This window comes from Equus przewalskii, chromosome 10, assembly GCF_037783145.1.
Source record: "Equus przewalskii isolate Varuska chromosome 10, EquPr2, whole genome shotgun sequence".
Lineage (NCBI taxonomy): Eukaryota > Metazoa > Chordata > Mammalia > Perissodactyla > Equidae > Equus > Equus przewalskii.
The window spans coordinates 34,264,383-34,280,289 of NC_091840.1; the positions used below are offsets into that span (position 1 = coordinate 34,264,383).

A 15,907-nucleotide genomic window follows, 5' to 3' on the forward strand; every position below is an offset into this window, starting at 1 on the left:
CGTTTTTGAAAAAAGAGGAATAGTATAATGTAAAGAACAATACAAAACAACTCATAAGTCTTACTTGCTGTCACATCTCTTTGTGCCCCGGTTTCCTCATTTATAAAATGAGAGAATTGGACTAGAAAGAAATCTGAAAGTTTTTTTTCTCTTCTACGTTCTGATGTTTATGAACTCTACTTCCTTTAAGTTCTTTCAGTGTCCGTAGGGCAGCAGGTCTCAAGGAGTGGTCCAGGGAGCTCTAGAGATTCCTGAGATTTTTTTTCAGGTGGTCTGTGAGGTCAGAAGTATTTTCATAGTAACATTAAGATGCTATTTGCCTTTTTTTACTGTCTGGACATTTGCACTGATGGTGCAAAAGCAATGATGGGTAAAACTGTTGATGCCTTAATACAATCAGGATAGTGGCACCAGCCTGCATTAATAGTAATTTTCTTCACCATCATTAATGCACAGTTTAAAAAGACCAGTTTCACTTAAGGATGTCCTTGATGAAACCGTAAAAATTACTAATTTCATTAAATTTCAGCCCTGGAGATTTTTAACCTGTGTGGAGAAATGAGTAGTACTCATAAAACACTTTTGCATGCAGGAGTAGGGTGGCTGTCTTGAGGAAAAGCACTTGTAGGATAGTTTGGATTGTGAGCTGAACTAGCCACTTTTTTTTATGGAACATCATTTTTACTTGAAAGAATGATTCATAGACTAACTATGGTAATTCTTGAAAATAAACAAAGTGTGAGCCTGACAAAATTTGAGGTTTCAAGGGGGCCAGCCTGGAGGCATAGTGGTTAAGTTTGCATGCTCTGCTTCAGCGGCCTGGGGTTTGTGGGCCCATATCCTGGGTGTGGATCTAGCACTGCTGTTCAAGCCACGCTGTGGTGGCATCCCACAAAAAATAGAGGAAGATTAGCATAGACGTTAGCTCAGCAACAATCTTCCTCAAGCAAAAAGAGGAAGATTGGCAACAGATATTAGCTCAGGGCCAATCTTCCTCACAAAAAAAAAAAAAAAAAAAAAAAAAATTTGAGGTTTCAAGTGAAATTCAGCATTTTGAAAAACTGTGTATACCATTGTGAGCTTGGCAGTTTTCTGATACTTAGAGACTTTTCTGATGATATTGGTGGTGATGTTATAGAAAGTGACTTTTTGATATTATGTAATGAAATATGTTAACATTTGTAAGATCTTTAAAATCAGTGAATGAGACAGTTTCTAAATGACCTGTGCATGATATTACAGAATGATATCTTGAAAAAAGATCCATCCTAAGTGCAAGATAGACCAATGGACCTTTTTTTGCCTCATCCTCCTATCCCCAGGCAACCACAAATTTTTTTTTTCAGTAACTATAGATTAATTTTCATTTCCGTAGTTTTATGTAAATGGAATCATGCCTGGTAATTTTTCATCAAGTTCCAGATACTGTGAATTTTACCTTGTTGGGTGTGATGAGTGTTGTTATATCTCTATAAATACTCTTGCGTTTTGTTCTGGGATGCAGTTAAGTTACTTGGAATCAGCTTGATCCTTTTGGGTCTTGCTTTTAGGATTTGTTAGGTGGGACCTGAGCAGAGTATAGTTTTTGGCTACCTCAATAGAGGGTAGCTCTGTCTGATGCTCCATTAATTGTGAGATTTCCATCCTGGCTGGTGGGAACAGGCACTATTACAGGCCCTGTGGGAGTGCCTCATCATTTCAGGTGCTTCTTTCTACTATCTTGGATTGTTTTCTCACTGCCATGTGCTGATCAGTACTCTACTAGATACTTGAGAGCTCCCTTTGCAGATCTCTGGAGTTCATTCTTTGTGCAGCTCCCTCCACTCTCGTGTTCTTCCCTATGCACTTTAGTCTTCTTGGTCTCCCTGGACTCAGCAGTTTCTCTTCACTTGGGTTTGCTGGGCTATATGGGTTTCCCCTCCCTACACCAGAGCCTGGAAACCCTCTTGAAAGACAAGCTGAGGTGATCATTGGGCCTATCTCATTTGTTTCTTATCTCTCAGGGTTCAGTCTTCCTTCCCTGATGTCCTTTATCTTAAAAACTGTTGTTTCTGGGGCTGGCCCTGTGGCCGAGTGGTTAAGTTCACGTGCTCCGCTGTGGTAGCCGAGGGTTTCACTGGTTCAGATCCTGAGCGCGGACCTGGCACCGCTCATCAGGCCATGTTGAGGAGGCATCCCACATGCCACAACTAGAAGGACCCACAACTAAAAATACACAGCTATGTACTGGGGGGCTTTGGGGATAAAAAGGAAAAACAAAATCTTTCAAAACAAAACAAAACAAACTATTGTTTCATATATACTATCTGTATTTTTAGTTTTTCTGGTAGGAGGTGAAAAAACTCGTTGACTCTGGGGACAAATTGCAAAAATCTTTAGATGGCTTATAACTCTCCTGTTTACCTGTACAGTCATTAGACCTTTATAAGCTTTTTGCATTCTTTTTGCCCTTTCCCTTCCTCCCCACTCTTCCTTTTGACCAACTTCTGCTAATCCTTCACGCAGCCTTCTTTGACATCCCCAATTTTGAGTTAGATTCCCATCTGGAATGTTCCTTGTACTTCTCAGTTTTTAACACTTACCTTACTCTTATTATCTTGTCCACAAGGCTCTAAGTTTTATTAAGGACAACACCAGGTTCTCCGGTAGACTGAGAACTCCTTGAAGGCTGTGACTATTTTATTCATCTTTATATTCCAAACACCTAACCTAGTGCTAGAAACTTAGTTGTAGGTTGAGTGAGTGAATGCCATAATCCCTGCCCTCAAAGACACTTCCTTTTAAATTCTTGAAAATACAAGTGGGAAAAAAAAAATTGTTAGTTATTTTCACAGAAGCCTTATAATTGGAGAAGTCATCTCAGGAGATTTTAATGTTAAATTGTCAGTAAGACTATATGCTATATATTTGCCTCCGCCATTCTTTTCTCACTCATTTTCTTTCACAGTGTGTTATTTTCTTCATAGCCCCTACTATTTGAATTTGTCTACTTGTTTATTGTCTATCTGCACTGTTGGAATGTAATGTCAGTCTTCTTCATATGTATCTCTGGTACCTAGAATAGCATATGGTATATATTATTTGCCCAATAAATAACTATTGGTAGAATCTTGTTGAATTCTTACAATGACTGTGAGTCGGGTATTATTGTTATTTCCATTTTACAGGTAAGGACACTCTGAGAAGTAAGTAATTTGCCTAAACTCACAAAGCTGGCCAGTAGGGGAGCTCCATCCTACTTAAGCAATCTGATGCTCTGGCAAATGCTGTAATTGCTTTATTATACATTCTCTCTAAAAAGCCTCTCAGAAATGCTGCAGCCATCCAAGCAGGATTCTAACACCAAGATAAGGAAAGGAATATTATGTAGAAGGCTCAAGGATCAAGAAATCAAGTATAGAATAAGCTGTGATTGATAATCATTAAAATAAGATACAGGAGTGGATTTTGTTTTGTTTTTAGTGGATAAGAGAATGAACTCAAATCATACTGCCTGGGTTTTAATAACAGCTCTGCTCTTTACTACCTGTGTCATCTTGATTAAGTTTTAAACTATTGCTATTCACTTTCCTCGTTTGTTAAATGGGGATGGTAATAGTACCTATCTCACAGGGCTGTGTTATGAGGATTAAACAAGTTAATGCTTAAACAGTGCTTAGAGTACGCCTGACATATCTTGGAGCTTATGAAGTGGTAAGTGGTAGTAGAAGTAGCAGCAGCAGCAATAGTAGTAGCAGCAGCAAATAGTTACATATTTGTATGCTGCTGATAAGATATAGCATTGATTAATAATATTATGTATATGTAGTTATCTTTAAATGTTGCTAAAAGGTATTATATAATATTCATTAATAGTATTAATTTTGAGGAGTTAGGTTTTTAATTAAGTAACAAATTCTTTTAATATCTGTTAAGGATGTTTTTGGCTGCATCTGTTTAGAGTCTAGACCACTTGACCATAAGCAGAACTTCTATGCTCCTGGCTGAGTACCTTAATTTTAAGCCAAGTGCTTTGATTGATTGACTATGTAGATCATTTATTATCTTCTTCTCATTGGTAAAATATAATTGTATCTATATCTGTATATTCATATCTTTATATAAGTTTTATTTTTAAACTGGAAATTGCAAGTTTTCTACCTTAGCTTTAGGTGGTATAACTCTACATTGCTTTAGAAATGGAATAATTTTTTCTAGGTGGGTGATTTATTGCTCATAATATTAAAGGTAGGGGTTTCTGCCAATTTCTTGTAAGTTTGAAGACTTATTGAACGAGCTAAATCTCTCAGTTAAATCTAGTAACTCAAATGGTAAAATTTCACTAGTGTGGCCAAGAACTTTTGTTTGTAAGAAGATATTAATGATATATACCATACTAATTAAACATGCAAAACTTATCAGAGACCAAGGTACTTTTTTGCAATGACAGAAAGACCATATGTTTGAACTCTAATACTCGCTCTTTTTTGGTAGTCTGTAGTGAAAAGCATGAATATATAAAGTAATTTTAGGTACTTTCTGAATGGTTAGGAAAAAACTCACAAATACCTTGGGCCGACAAAGCTGAGTGCGCGAACTTAACCACTTGACCACAGGTCTGGCCCCTCTCTTTTTGTTTTAATTGAGGTATAATTGTCATATAACATTATATTAGTTTCAGATGTACAACATAATGATTTGATATTTGTATATATTGTGAAATGATCACCACAATAAGTCTAGTTAACATCTGTCGCCATATAAAGTTACAAATATTTTATTTTTCTTGTGATGAGAACTTTTAAGATTTATTCTCTTAGCAACTTTCACCTATGCAGTACAGTATTATTAACTATAGTCACCATGCTGTACATTCCATCCTCATTACTTATTTTATAACTGGAAGTTTGTACCTTTTGACCCCCTTCACTCATTTCTGCTATACCTCACCCCTTAGCTCTGACAACCACCCATCTGTTCTCTGTATCTATGAGCTTGTTTTTTTTGTTTTAGATTTCACGTATAAGTGAGATCATATGGTATTTGTCCTTCTCCATATAATTTATTTCACTTAGCATAATGCCCTAGAGGTGCATCCATTTGTCATAAATGGCAAGAATTCATTCTTTTTTCATGGCTGCACAATATGCCATCGTACACGTATATACACACCACTTTTTTTTTGTTTTTTACTTTAACGATTCGCCCTGAGCTGACATCTGTTGCCAATCTTCTTCTTTTTTTTCTCTTCTCCCCAAAGCCCCCCAATACATAGTTGTATATTCTAGTGAACTAATCCTGCTAGTTCTGCTGTGTGGGATGCCGCCTCAGCATGGCTTGATGAGCGGTGCTAGGTCCGCGCCCAGGATCCAAACCAGTGAAACCCTGGACTGTTGAAGTGGAGCATGTGAACCTAACCACTCGACCACAGCACTGGCCCCCACACTGCGTTTTCTTTATGCATTCATCCATTAATGGACATTTAGGTTGCTTTTATATCTTGGCTATTATAAATAATTTCACTGTAATAATGTAATGTAATAATGTAATGAACTGTAATAATGTAATGAACATGGGGATGTAATGTAATGTATAATGTATGTATAATGTTATAATGTAATGAATAATGTAATGCAATGAACATGGGAATGCGTGTATCTTTTTGAGTTAGTATTTTTGTTTTCTTCAGATAAATACCCAGAAAGTAGAATTGCTGGACCATGTGGTAGTTCTATTTTTAATTTTTTGAGGAATCTCCATACTGTTGTCCATAGTGACAGTACCAATTTACATTTCCATCAACAAGCACAAGGGTTCCCTTTTCTCCACATCCTTGCCAACACTTATTTCTTGTGTTTTTGATAATAGCCATTCTAACAGGTGTGAGGTGATATCTCATTGTGGTTTTGATTTGCATTTCCCTGATGATTAGTGATGATGAGCCTCTTTTCATGTACCTGTTGGCCATCTGTATGTCTTCTTTGGAAAAATGTTTATTCAGATCTGCCCAAGTTTTAATTGGATTGTTTGTTCTTTTGCTATTGAGTCGTATGAGTTCTTTATATATTTTGGATATTAGCCTCTTATCACATATATAATTTGCACATATTTTCTCCCATTCAGTAGGATGCTTTTCATTTTGTTGATAATTTCATTTACTGTGCAAAAGCTTTTTGGTTTGATGTAGTCTCACTTGTTTATTTTTGCTTTCGTTGCTTTTGCTTTTGGTGTCAGAGTCACAAAATCATCCCTAAGACCTATGTTAAGGAGCTTATCCACCTGTGTTTCTTCCAGGAGTTTTATGATTTCAGGTCTTATGTTCAAGTGTTTAATCCATTTTGAGTTAATTTTTCTGTGTGGTGTAAGACAGTGGTCCAGTTTCACTCTTTTGCAAGTCCAGTTTTCCCACCATTTATTGAAGAGACTGTTCTTTCCCTGTTGTATAACAGTTCTTAATCTTTGCAGAGTGGCTTATTATAAATCACAAAAATATTTTTTGTATATTCTAGAATAGGTGATTTCATACAGAAGTAGAAGAAAAATATATTGTTTCATAAGATTTAATATTGATTGTATAGCAGCTTCTGAAATTAGTTTATCACCAAGACTTATAAATAAAGTAAGTTTTAAAATGCAATCCATAGTTTAGAACTTTTCTTGTGTTGACAGATCATATGCCTCACTTTTTAGGTATCATATTTTAATCTAGATCATCTGAAGATCTTGATTAATATAAATGAGAGACTTGGGGTCAGTAACATTTTTTTTGGACCCGTTCCTTCAAATGGGAGGAAAAAGGGTGAACTAGATTTAATATACCTTATATCCCATTTAGCTCTAACGCCTCTAAATTCTAAGGATGCTTTTCCTATTTTGGTTCTTATAAGATGATATTAAGGAGGACAGTGTTTACTTTTTGGAAGAACAGTTATTTGGATTCATAAATTAATGGTTTAGTTCTTTTATCTCTACAAAGATGTAAATGTTTATAGTCTTCATATGTTTAAAATCTGTAGTTGTTTGATTTTTTGAAAAACTTTCCTCCATAGGTTAAAATATAAGTTAGTGTAATGATTTCTGTTTTCCTCTAAATTTGACATTAAACTTTTTAGGTTTTTCTTTCAAATTTTCTTAAGTTTTTATCAAAATAATTTAGTTTCCAACCTATGGATTTAATAGTTGTGTTTTTGCCTTCCTATCATCTCCAGTCTCCTCACTGTCTGCTCAAGTCAGAAAATGGTATCAATACCTCCTCTCTTATATTAATTACTTCCTTCCAGTGTCCCCTGCCTATTTCCTTTCCTTACATTTTAGATTAATTGTTTTATACTAATAATTCATATGTCAGAGATTAGTGAGGCGTCATTCTCCATGTGGTCAAAATATAGTTAAGAAAAACATTATGTTTTAGGGGCCGGCCCCATAGCTGAGTGGTTAAGTTCATGTGCACCACTTCTGTGGCCTATGGTTTCACCAGTTTGAATCCTTGGTGCAGACATGGCACTGCTTATCAAGCCATGCTGAGGTGCCATCCCACATAGAACAACTAGAATATACAGCTATGTACTGGGCGGCTTTAGGGAGAAGAAGAAGAAGAAAGAAAAGAAACTATTCCCATCAAATTGTATACACTCATCAAGTTGGATACATTAAATATGTCCAGCTTTTTTAAAAAAATTGTTTTTTAGAATAGAATGTTACTGTTCTGATATTACTTTGTTCCACTATTCATAAGCATTTTCTCTAGAATTTATTTATATTCTCTTCATTCTTTTAGTAAAACCTCATCACGGGTGAGGTAGTCTCACAGACACATCCTTTTTTTTTCTTTTAAACTTTTTATTGAGATTATGATAGTTTACAACCTTGTGAAATTTCAGTTGTATGTTATTGTTAGTCATGTTGTAGGTGTACCACTTCACCCTTTGTGCCCTCCCCCCATCTCCCCTTTCCCCTGGTAACCATCAGTCAGTTCTCTTTGTCTCTATGTTTAACTTCCACCTATGAGTGGAGTCATACAGAGATTGTCTTTCTCTATCTGGCTTATTTCACTTAACATAAAACCCTCAAGGTCCATCCATGTTGTTGTGAATGGGACGATTTTATCCTTTTTTTATGGCTGAGTAGTATTCCGTTGTATATATATACCATATCTTCTTTATCCAATCATCAGTTGATGGGCACTTAGGTTGCTTCCACGTCTTGGCTGTTGTAAATAATGCTGCGATGAGCATAGGGGTGCATGGGACTTTTGGAATTGCTGATTTCAAGTTCTTTGGATAGATACCCAGTAGTGGGATGGCTGGGTCATAAGGTATTTCTATTTTTAATTTTTTGAGAAATCTCCATACTGTTTTCCATAGTGGCTGCACCAGTTTGCATTCCCACCAACAGTGTATGAGGGTTCCTTTTTCTCCACAACCTCTCCAACATTTGTCACTTTTTGTTTTGGATATTTTTGCCATTCTAACAGGTGTAAGGTGATATCTTAGTGTAGTTTTGATTTGCATTTCCCTGATGATTAGTGATGGTGAACATCTTTTCATGTGTCTATTGGCCATCCGTATATCTTCTTTGGAGAAATGTCTCTTCATGTCCCCTGCCCATTTTGTGATCAGGTTGTTTGATTTTTGTTGTTGAGCTGTGTGAGTTCTTTATATATTATGGAGATTAACCCTTTGTCGGATAAATAACTTGTAAATATTTTTTCCCAACTAGTGGGTTGTTTTTTTGTTTCAATCCTGTTTTCCCTTGTCTTGAAGAAGCTCTTTAGTCTGATGAAGTCACATTTGTTTATTCTTTCTATTGTTTCCCTGTCTGAGGAGTTATGGTGTCCGAAAAGATTCTTGTGAAACTGATGTCAAAGAGTGTACTGCCTATATTCTCTTCCAGAAGACTTATTGTTTCAGGTCTAATCTTTAGGTCTTTGATCCATTTTGAGTTTATTTTTGTGAATGGTGAAAAAGAATGGTCAATTTTCATTCTTTTACATGTGGCTTTCCAGTTTTCCCAGCACCATTTGTTGAAGAGACTTTCTTTTCTCCATTGTAGGGCCTCAGCTCCTTTGTCGAAGATTAGCTGTCCATAGATGTGTGGTTTTATTTCTGGGCTTTCAATTCTGTTCCATTGATCTGTGCACCTGTTTTTGTAGCAGTGCCATGCTGTTTTGATTACTGTAGCTTTGTAGTATGCTTTGAAGTCAGGGATTATGATGCCTCCGGCTTTGTTCTTCTTTCTCAGGATTGCTTTAGCAATTCAGGGTCTTTTGTTGCCCCATATGAATTTTAGGATTCTTTGTTCAATTTCTGTAAAGAATATCATTGGGATTCTGATTGGGATAGTGTTGAATCTCACAGACACATTCTTATGCTTATACCTGCTTTTATTTGTTCATTAAATAAATTCTAACGTTGTCTATACACTTTATAAAAATAATTATATTCTTTGATTTAGTGTAGCAGTAGTATTTTAATCCTTACTTTTGCCTAGTGTGTAGAAGAGATGTGAGTCCAGCAGAGTGCGCTGTTGACCTTCAGATAAAGTGTGGATGTTGGGCAAAAGCTTGGGCTGTTTTTCTGCTTTTTTTTCCTCTTACACCCTTGCCTTTTCTTTCTTTTCTGTCTCTGTCTCTGTCTCTTTCTCTCTCCCTCTCACCCCCTCCCACCCTTCCTCCCTTCGATATTTAAGATCTTGTTTAGGATCTCAGGAGAAAATGACCAATTTTCTCTGAAAATTATTTTATAAGTCATTTTCTTTTTTTTTTTCTTTTTTTTTTTTTTAAAGATTTTATTTTTTCCTTTTTCTCCCCAAAGCTCCCCGGTACATAGTTGTGTATTCTTCGTTGTGGGTTCCTCTAGTTGTGGCATGTGGGACGCTGCCTCAGCGTGGTCTGACGAGCAGTGCCATGTCCGCGCCCAGGATTCGAACCGACGAAACACTGGGCCGCCTGCAGCGGAGCGCGCGAACTTAACCACTCGGCCACGGGGCCAGCCCCTATAAGTCATTTTCTCACAGTTTTAACTTACTTTTATTTAACACAACTGCTTATATAGTAATATAATGCTTACTGTGTGCCAAAAACTGTTCTAAGCACTCTAGAAATATTAATTCACCTGGTAAATACAGGTTCATGGGAGTTAATGCTTATTGCAAGATGTTTTAACTTTTCTGTGGATTTGAGAATTTTCAGAACAAAACAAAAGAAATTTAATTCAATCCTTGTAATAACCGTATGAGGAAAGTTTTAATATTTTCCCCAGTGACAGATTAGAAAATTGAGGCACAGAGAATTTAAGTAGCTTGTTGATGTCACAAAGCTGATGAGTAGAGGCTGGTTTAAAACCCAGGCAGTCTGGCTCCAGAATCTCAATCACCTCACTATTCTGCCTCTGAATAAACTCTTCCAGATGACCTTTGGATGAAAGATAGTTCATTTTTATACTGTTACAGGCCGTATTATATGCATTACCATATAGATAATTCAAGATTAGTTCTTCTTTTAATCTCTCTGTCAACACTCTATTCTTTTCTTTACAATGCTTACCAAAGTTTATAATTATGTATTTATTTGTAGGTTTAACTGTTTTGTTTGCCTCCTTGCCAGGCTGTCCATAATGACAAGTATGATGTGTTTCCTGTTCACTTTTTTATAACCAGCATCTGGCACAGGGCCTGCACCTATTAGGTACTCACATATTTGTTGAATAAATGAATGAAAAAATGGCCAAAGTTAAAGAAGTGCATGATTTACCACTATTTCTTGTGGCTTATAACTTTTACTCAAATCCATATACTTAAGGAGGTATGGCAGTACTGTGAAATATAGGAGACTTAAAGCAGGTTTTAAAATGTTTTCTTTTTTTGTTCTTCTGCGGTACATTTTGGCTGTATTTTTTTATGTACAAAAATAAAGATCAAACAGTGATTTCAGGGACTAAGGGGTAGATTGGTGCTTAATATAAACAAAAGATGAGAAATAACTTGATTTCTGTAGCTACTCTAGGAACAAGTTGTTAAATAATATTACCAGCTAGTTAAGTATAATGTATTCAAGGCAGCAAAATTTTTGAAACCTATTGTATGCCAGACTCGAAAACAACAACTTATATTTCTTAAAGAGTTAATGATAGTGATATGATGATAGCTTTTTAGGATAATGCTTGTGCCACGTAATTTATATGTTCTTTCATTTAATCCTTATATCAGCACTGTGGTGAAAATAGAGCAGATATTAGTCTCATTTTACAGGTAAGAAAGTTGAAACCCAAAGATATTAGATTGTTTGCTTATGGTCATACTGCAGATATATGGTGAAACCATGATTTGAGCCTAGTTCTAAAATTGAGTGAATATAGATTCATAGATTATAGATGGGGGAAAAGGAGAGAAAAGGAATGGCTGGGAATTTTCTTTTCTTATTGGCTGGTGAGGAAAAAACAAAAGTTACTGTGCAAGAGGAAATAGATTTTATTATTCAATATGTCTGGCATTAAAGTATCTTCTTTTAAACAATGGGCAGTTGGGGAAAGATTAAATTATCATAAACATTTCATGTATTTTATCCAGTCAGGAGTCAAAGAAAATTTTAAACTCAAATTTTTAAAAAGGTTATGAGTAATATTCATTGTTTGAAAAACCTTTAACAATATAAACCAGTATAGAGTTCAAATTAAAATATTCTCTTAAATTACTCCCATCCCCCTTTCTACTTCCCAGAAGTAAACAAGCTGAACACTTTAATGAGAAGCTTTTTGGATCTTTTTGAATAAGTTTACAACAGGTATTTTGCATAGTTCTCTTACAGTTTTTTCATTTTTTTTACATTTAACCTTCTTATTCATAACACTTATTTTAATATGTGTATGAGGCCAGGCTCTAATTGTATGTTTTTCCCAATAGATGGTGAGTTGTCTCTGTCAATTAAAAGAATAATTTTTCCTGATTTAAACTTTTGCTATTATCATATACTAAATTGGTGTATATACTTGGATTGGTTCTGGACTTTTTTTCTCTTTGAATTTTTATTTTTTCCGAAGTATATATGTGTATAGTCAGAGTCAAAAAGCAGTAGACCCCTGCCCTAGTTCTATTCTCCACTGATTTCCACTGTCTGAGGTCAATAATTTTTAATCATTTTACCTGTTTATTCTGATATTTATTTTTTAAAAATGACATGCGTTACTGTTTTTCTCTTGAAGTTTTAGTTTTAGATACCTTCTGTTCCCTTCCTACTATCCTTTCTAATTTTCTCATTACTTCTCCCTCTTACGCCTCCCAATGGTTTGTTTACATTATTGTAATTATGTAAATATCATTAAAAACTGAGCCAAATGTTATACTATGATTACAGTTCTTTCCCTAAACCAGGTTTTATTTTTTCTACTGCTAATATTTGTCTTGTTTTGTCATTTGCTTAGTTTTCTGTGTAACTGTCACTATTTATCCCCAAACTCTGATAGAACTTAAAATCTGTCAGCTCATTCAAATGCATCAGGTTAAGAATGTCCATATTTTGAGACTCTCTATATTTAGTGAAAATAATGAAAAATACTTTTTTGATGTTGAATTGTATTATAGACTTTTCAATGATGTCGATGTTTTCTTTTAAATATGAAAGCTTTATTTGTTTCCTAGTGAGAATTTGGAAACCACCAAAATGTATACTTAAGTTATTAACATTAATCTTTAATTCAACTATCCCCTCAGTATCAACCCCTGATATTTTTGCTTGCTATCTGTTCTTATACACACACACACACACACACACACACACAATTAGTTACTCATTGCTATGTAACAAACCAACTACTTACTTAGCTTACAATTCTGGGGGTCAGCAATTTAGGCTGGGCTCAGCTGGGCATTTCTTCTGCTGATCTCAGCTGGGCCACTCATGCATCTATGGTCAGCTGCAGGTCAGCTGCAAGTCAGCAGGGCAGCTCTGCTTCAGGGGTTGGTTGGTAGTTGGCTGGAACCAGGGAATGGTATCTCTCATCATGTAGCAGGCTAATCCTGGCTTATGTATATGGTGGTCCCAGGGTTCCAGGAGCAACAAGAGAGCAAACCCCAGTGTACAAATACCTTTGAACCTCTGTGTCACATTTGCTGATGTCCCAGTCAAGAAAGCAAGTCACATGACCAACCCACATTCAAGGGGTGGAGTTCACCTGTTGGTGAGAAGAGCTACAAGGTGATCTTGCAAAGGGGCTTACATATAGAGATTGGAAGAATTTATGACCTTTATGGTTATAATATGTGTTACACATATACTTTTTTTTTTTTTTTACAAAATTTGGATTATAGCATATACAGCTTTTTCTTTTCACCTAGTATATCATGGTCAAAGAAAAGGCCTTTAAAAATCCAAATCTTGGGGCCGGCCCCATAGCCAAGTGGTTAAGTTCACGTGCTCCACTTCGGCGGCCCAGGGTTTTGCTGGTTCAGATCCTGGGCGTGGACATGGCACCGCTCATCAGGCCATGTTGAGGTGGTGTCCCACATGCCACAACTAGAAGGACCCACAACTAAAATATACAACTATGTGCTGGGGGAATTTGGGGAGAAAAAGCAATTAAAAAAAAAAGAAAGATTGGCAACAGTTGTTAGCTCAGGTGCCAATCTTTAAAAAAAAACAAATTCCAAATCTTAACTGGTCTATTTTGATGCATACTTTTTTTTCTTTAAAGATTTTATTTTTCCTTTTTCTCCCCAAAACCAGGCGGTACACAGCTATGTATTCTTAATTGTGGGTCCTTCTAGTTGTGACATGTGGGATGCCTCCTCAGCATGGCTTGATCAGCAGTGCCATGTCTATGCCCAGGATCCGAACTGGCAAAACCCTGGGCCGCCAAAGCAGAGCGTGCGAACTTAACTATTTGGCCACAGGGCCGGCCCCTGATGCATACTTTTTTAATCTAACCTTTTTTTTTGTGCTGGGAGTTGGCAAACTACAATCCATGGGCTGAATATGGCCCGCTGCCTGTTTCTATAAATTTTGGGGAACACAGTTTTCATTCATTTACATATTGTCTGTGGCTGCTTTTGTGCTACAATGATAGAGTTAAGTAGTTGTGACAAATATATGGCTCACAAAACCTAAAATATTTACTCTTTGGCCCTTTAAGGAAAGTTCACCAACCCTTGTCCTATGCTATTTTAATCTTCATAAGTGAGGCCAGAAGTTAGTGGGAATAACGTGTATCTCTTGCTTTCTTTGAAAATTTACCTAAGAATGGGGTAATAGAATGGATACGTAATTGCTTGAGTGAGTTTCCTTCAGCTCCAATAATTATGATTTTTTGAGAGCTTATAGAAAACATAATAGTGACCTCTATAGTGGAAATAGAAAGGATAATTCTTAAAAATTTCAAATCTCTTTTGTCATGTTCAGTGAACTTGGTGAATGTTTCAGAAAGTGTTAATAGTTATTTTTCTTGATATGTAGACATACTTAATGAAATATGTATAGCATAGTGTATGTATTTAGTGATAGTAGAATCTACAATTGCCATATAGAGGCTCTTCACTCATGGGCTATGGGTATGGGAAGATAACTTTACCTTAGAAAACTACTTTGTTAACTGACCAGTTGTCTGGCCAGTAGATTAATTAATTTGTTTGTTTATTTTAGCTTTTCAAGATTTTGACATAGTCACAAAATTATACAAAAATTGGGAGTACAATACAAATGTATCTTTTTTTCCCCTGAACCATTTGAGGGTAAGTTGTTGACCTGATGCTCTATTACTCTGGAATACTTTAGTGTCTTTTTCCTACAAGGAAAGACATTCTTCAATATAACCACAATATAACCGTAAAAATCAGGAAATTAAGATTGATTCATTATCATCTAATACTCAGAACCCATTCAAATTTTGCCAGTTGTCTCAGTAAAGCATTTATAGCAGATAGATCCAGTTCAGAATCATGCATTGCATTTAGTTGTCGTTTTGTTATCTTCTTCAGGCTGGAATAGTTCCTCACTCTTTCCTTGACTTTTATGACCTTGACACTTCCTAAGATTACAGCCTTCCTAGAATGTCTCTCAAATTTTGTCATAATTAGATTAAGGTTATATATCTTTGGCAGGAATGTCATAGAAGTAATGCTGCATTCTACTTATTGCATCCTATGAGGTGGCAGATAGTTTCCTTTTGTCTCATTACTGATGATTACTTTGACAACTTGATTGATAATGATGTCTGCTAGACATCATTGTAAAGTTATCTTTTTCTCTTTATACATAAAGAGGACTTTGTAGTGAGGAACTCTGAAACTTTATAAATAGTATGACCTCATCAAACATTCAGTTTATTCATTTTGTTTATATCTTTATGGACTTATGATTTCCCATTTTATTCAGTAGTTGATAATCCATTATTATATGATTTGTTTAGATGCTCAAGTGTGAGCTTGATTAAGTTGCTTGTGTCTTTCTAACATGTATCCATCATTCTTGGAGCACTTCCTTACTTCCTGTCACAACAGAATGTTCCAGGCTAATCTTGTCTTTTCCCTGCCCCAATCTTAGATCAGCCATTTTTCCAAGGAGCCCTGGTTTCTTTAGTGGAAAATTTAGAAGCCAAGTTCCGGTGTCAACGTTGCTTATTGCTATTGGGCTTGCTGTTCCAGGCCCTTTCTGCAGACAGAGCTAGGCAATACATACTTATACATACATATATATATATATACACATATACATACACAAATACACACTCACAGATATATATGCTTGTATTTATATTTTTCTCTATCTATGTGTTGATAATTATGTATTCATACCAATACATCCAATTCCAATTCAACACCAGAGGGTTCATTCTAGGTTTCTTCCTTTTCATATTTTTAACTGAAAGACTTGTTCCCAGTTCTTCAAAAGGTTAAAAAAAGAATTACCATATGATCCAGCAATTGCATTTCTAGGTATATA

The 15,907-nt window shown here is 35.7% G+C and overlaps 1 protein-coding gene across 2 annotated transcripts in view; it reads left to right on the top strand.

Annotated features, from left to right (window-relative positions):
* Nucleotides 1-15,907, top strand: part of BRIP1 (BRCA1 interacting DNA helicase 1) — a 186,419-nt gene that overhangs the window by 13,099 nt on the left and 157,413 nt on the right. The window lies entirely within an intron of this gene.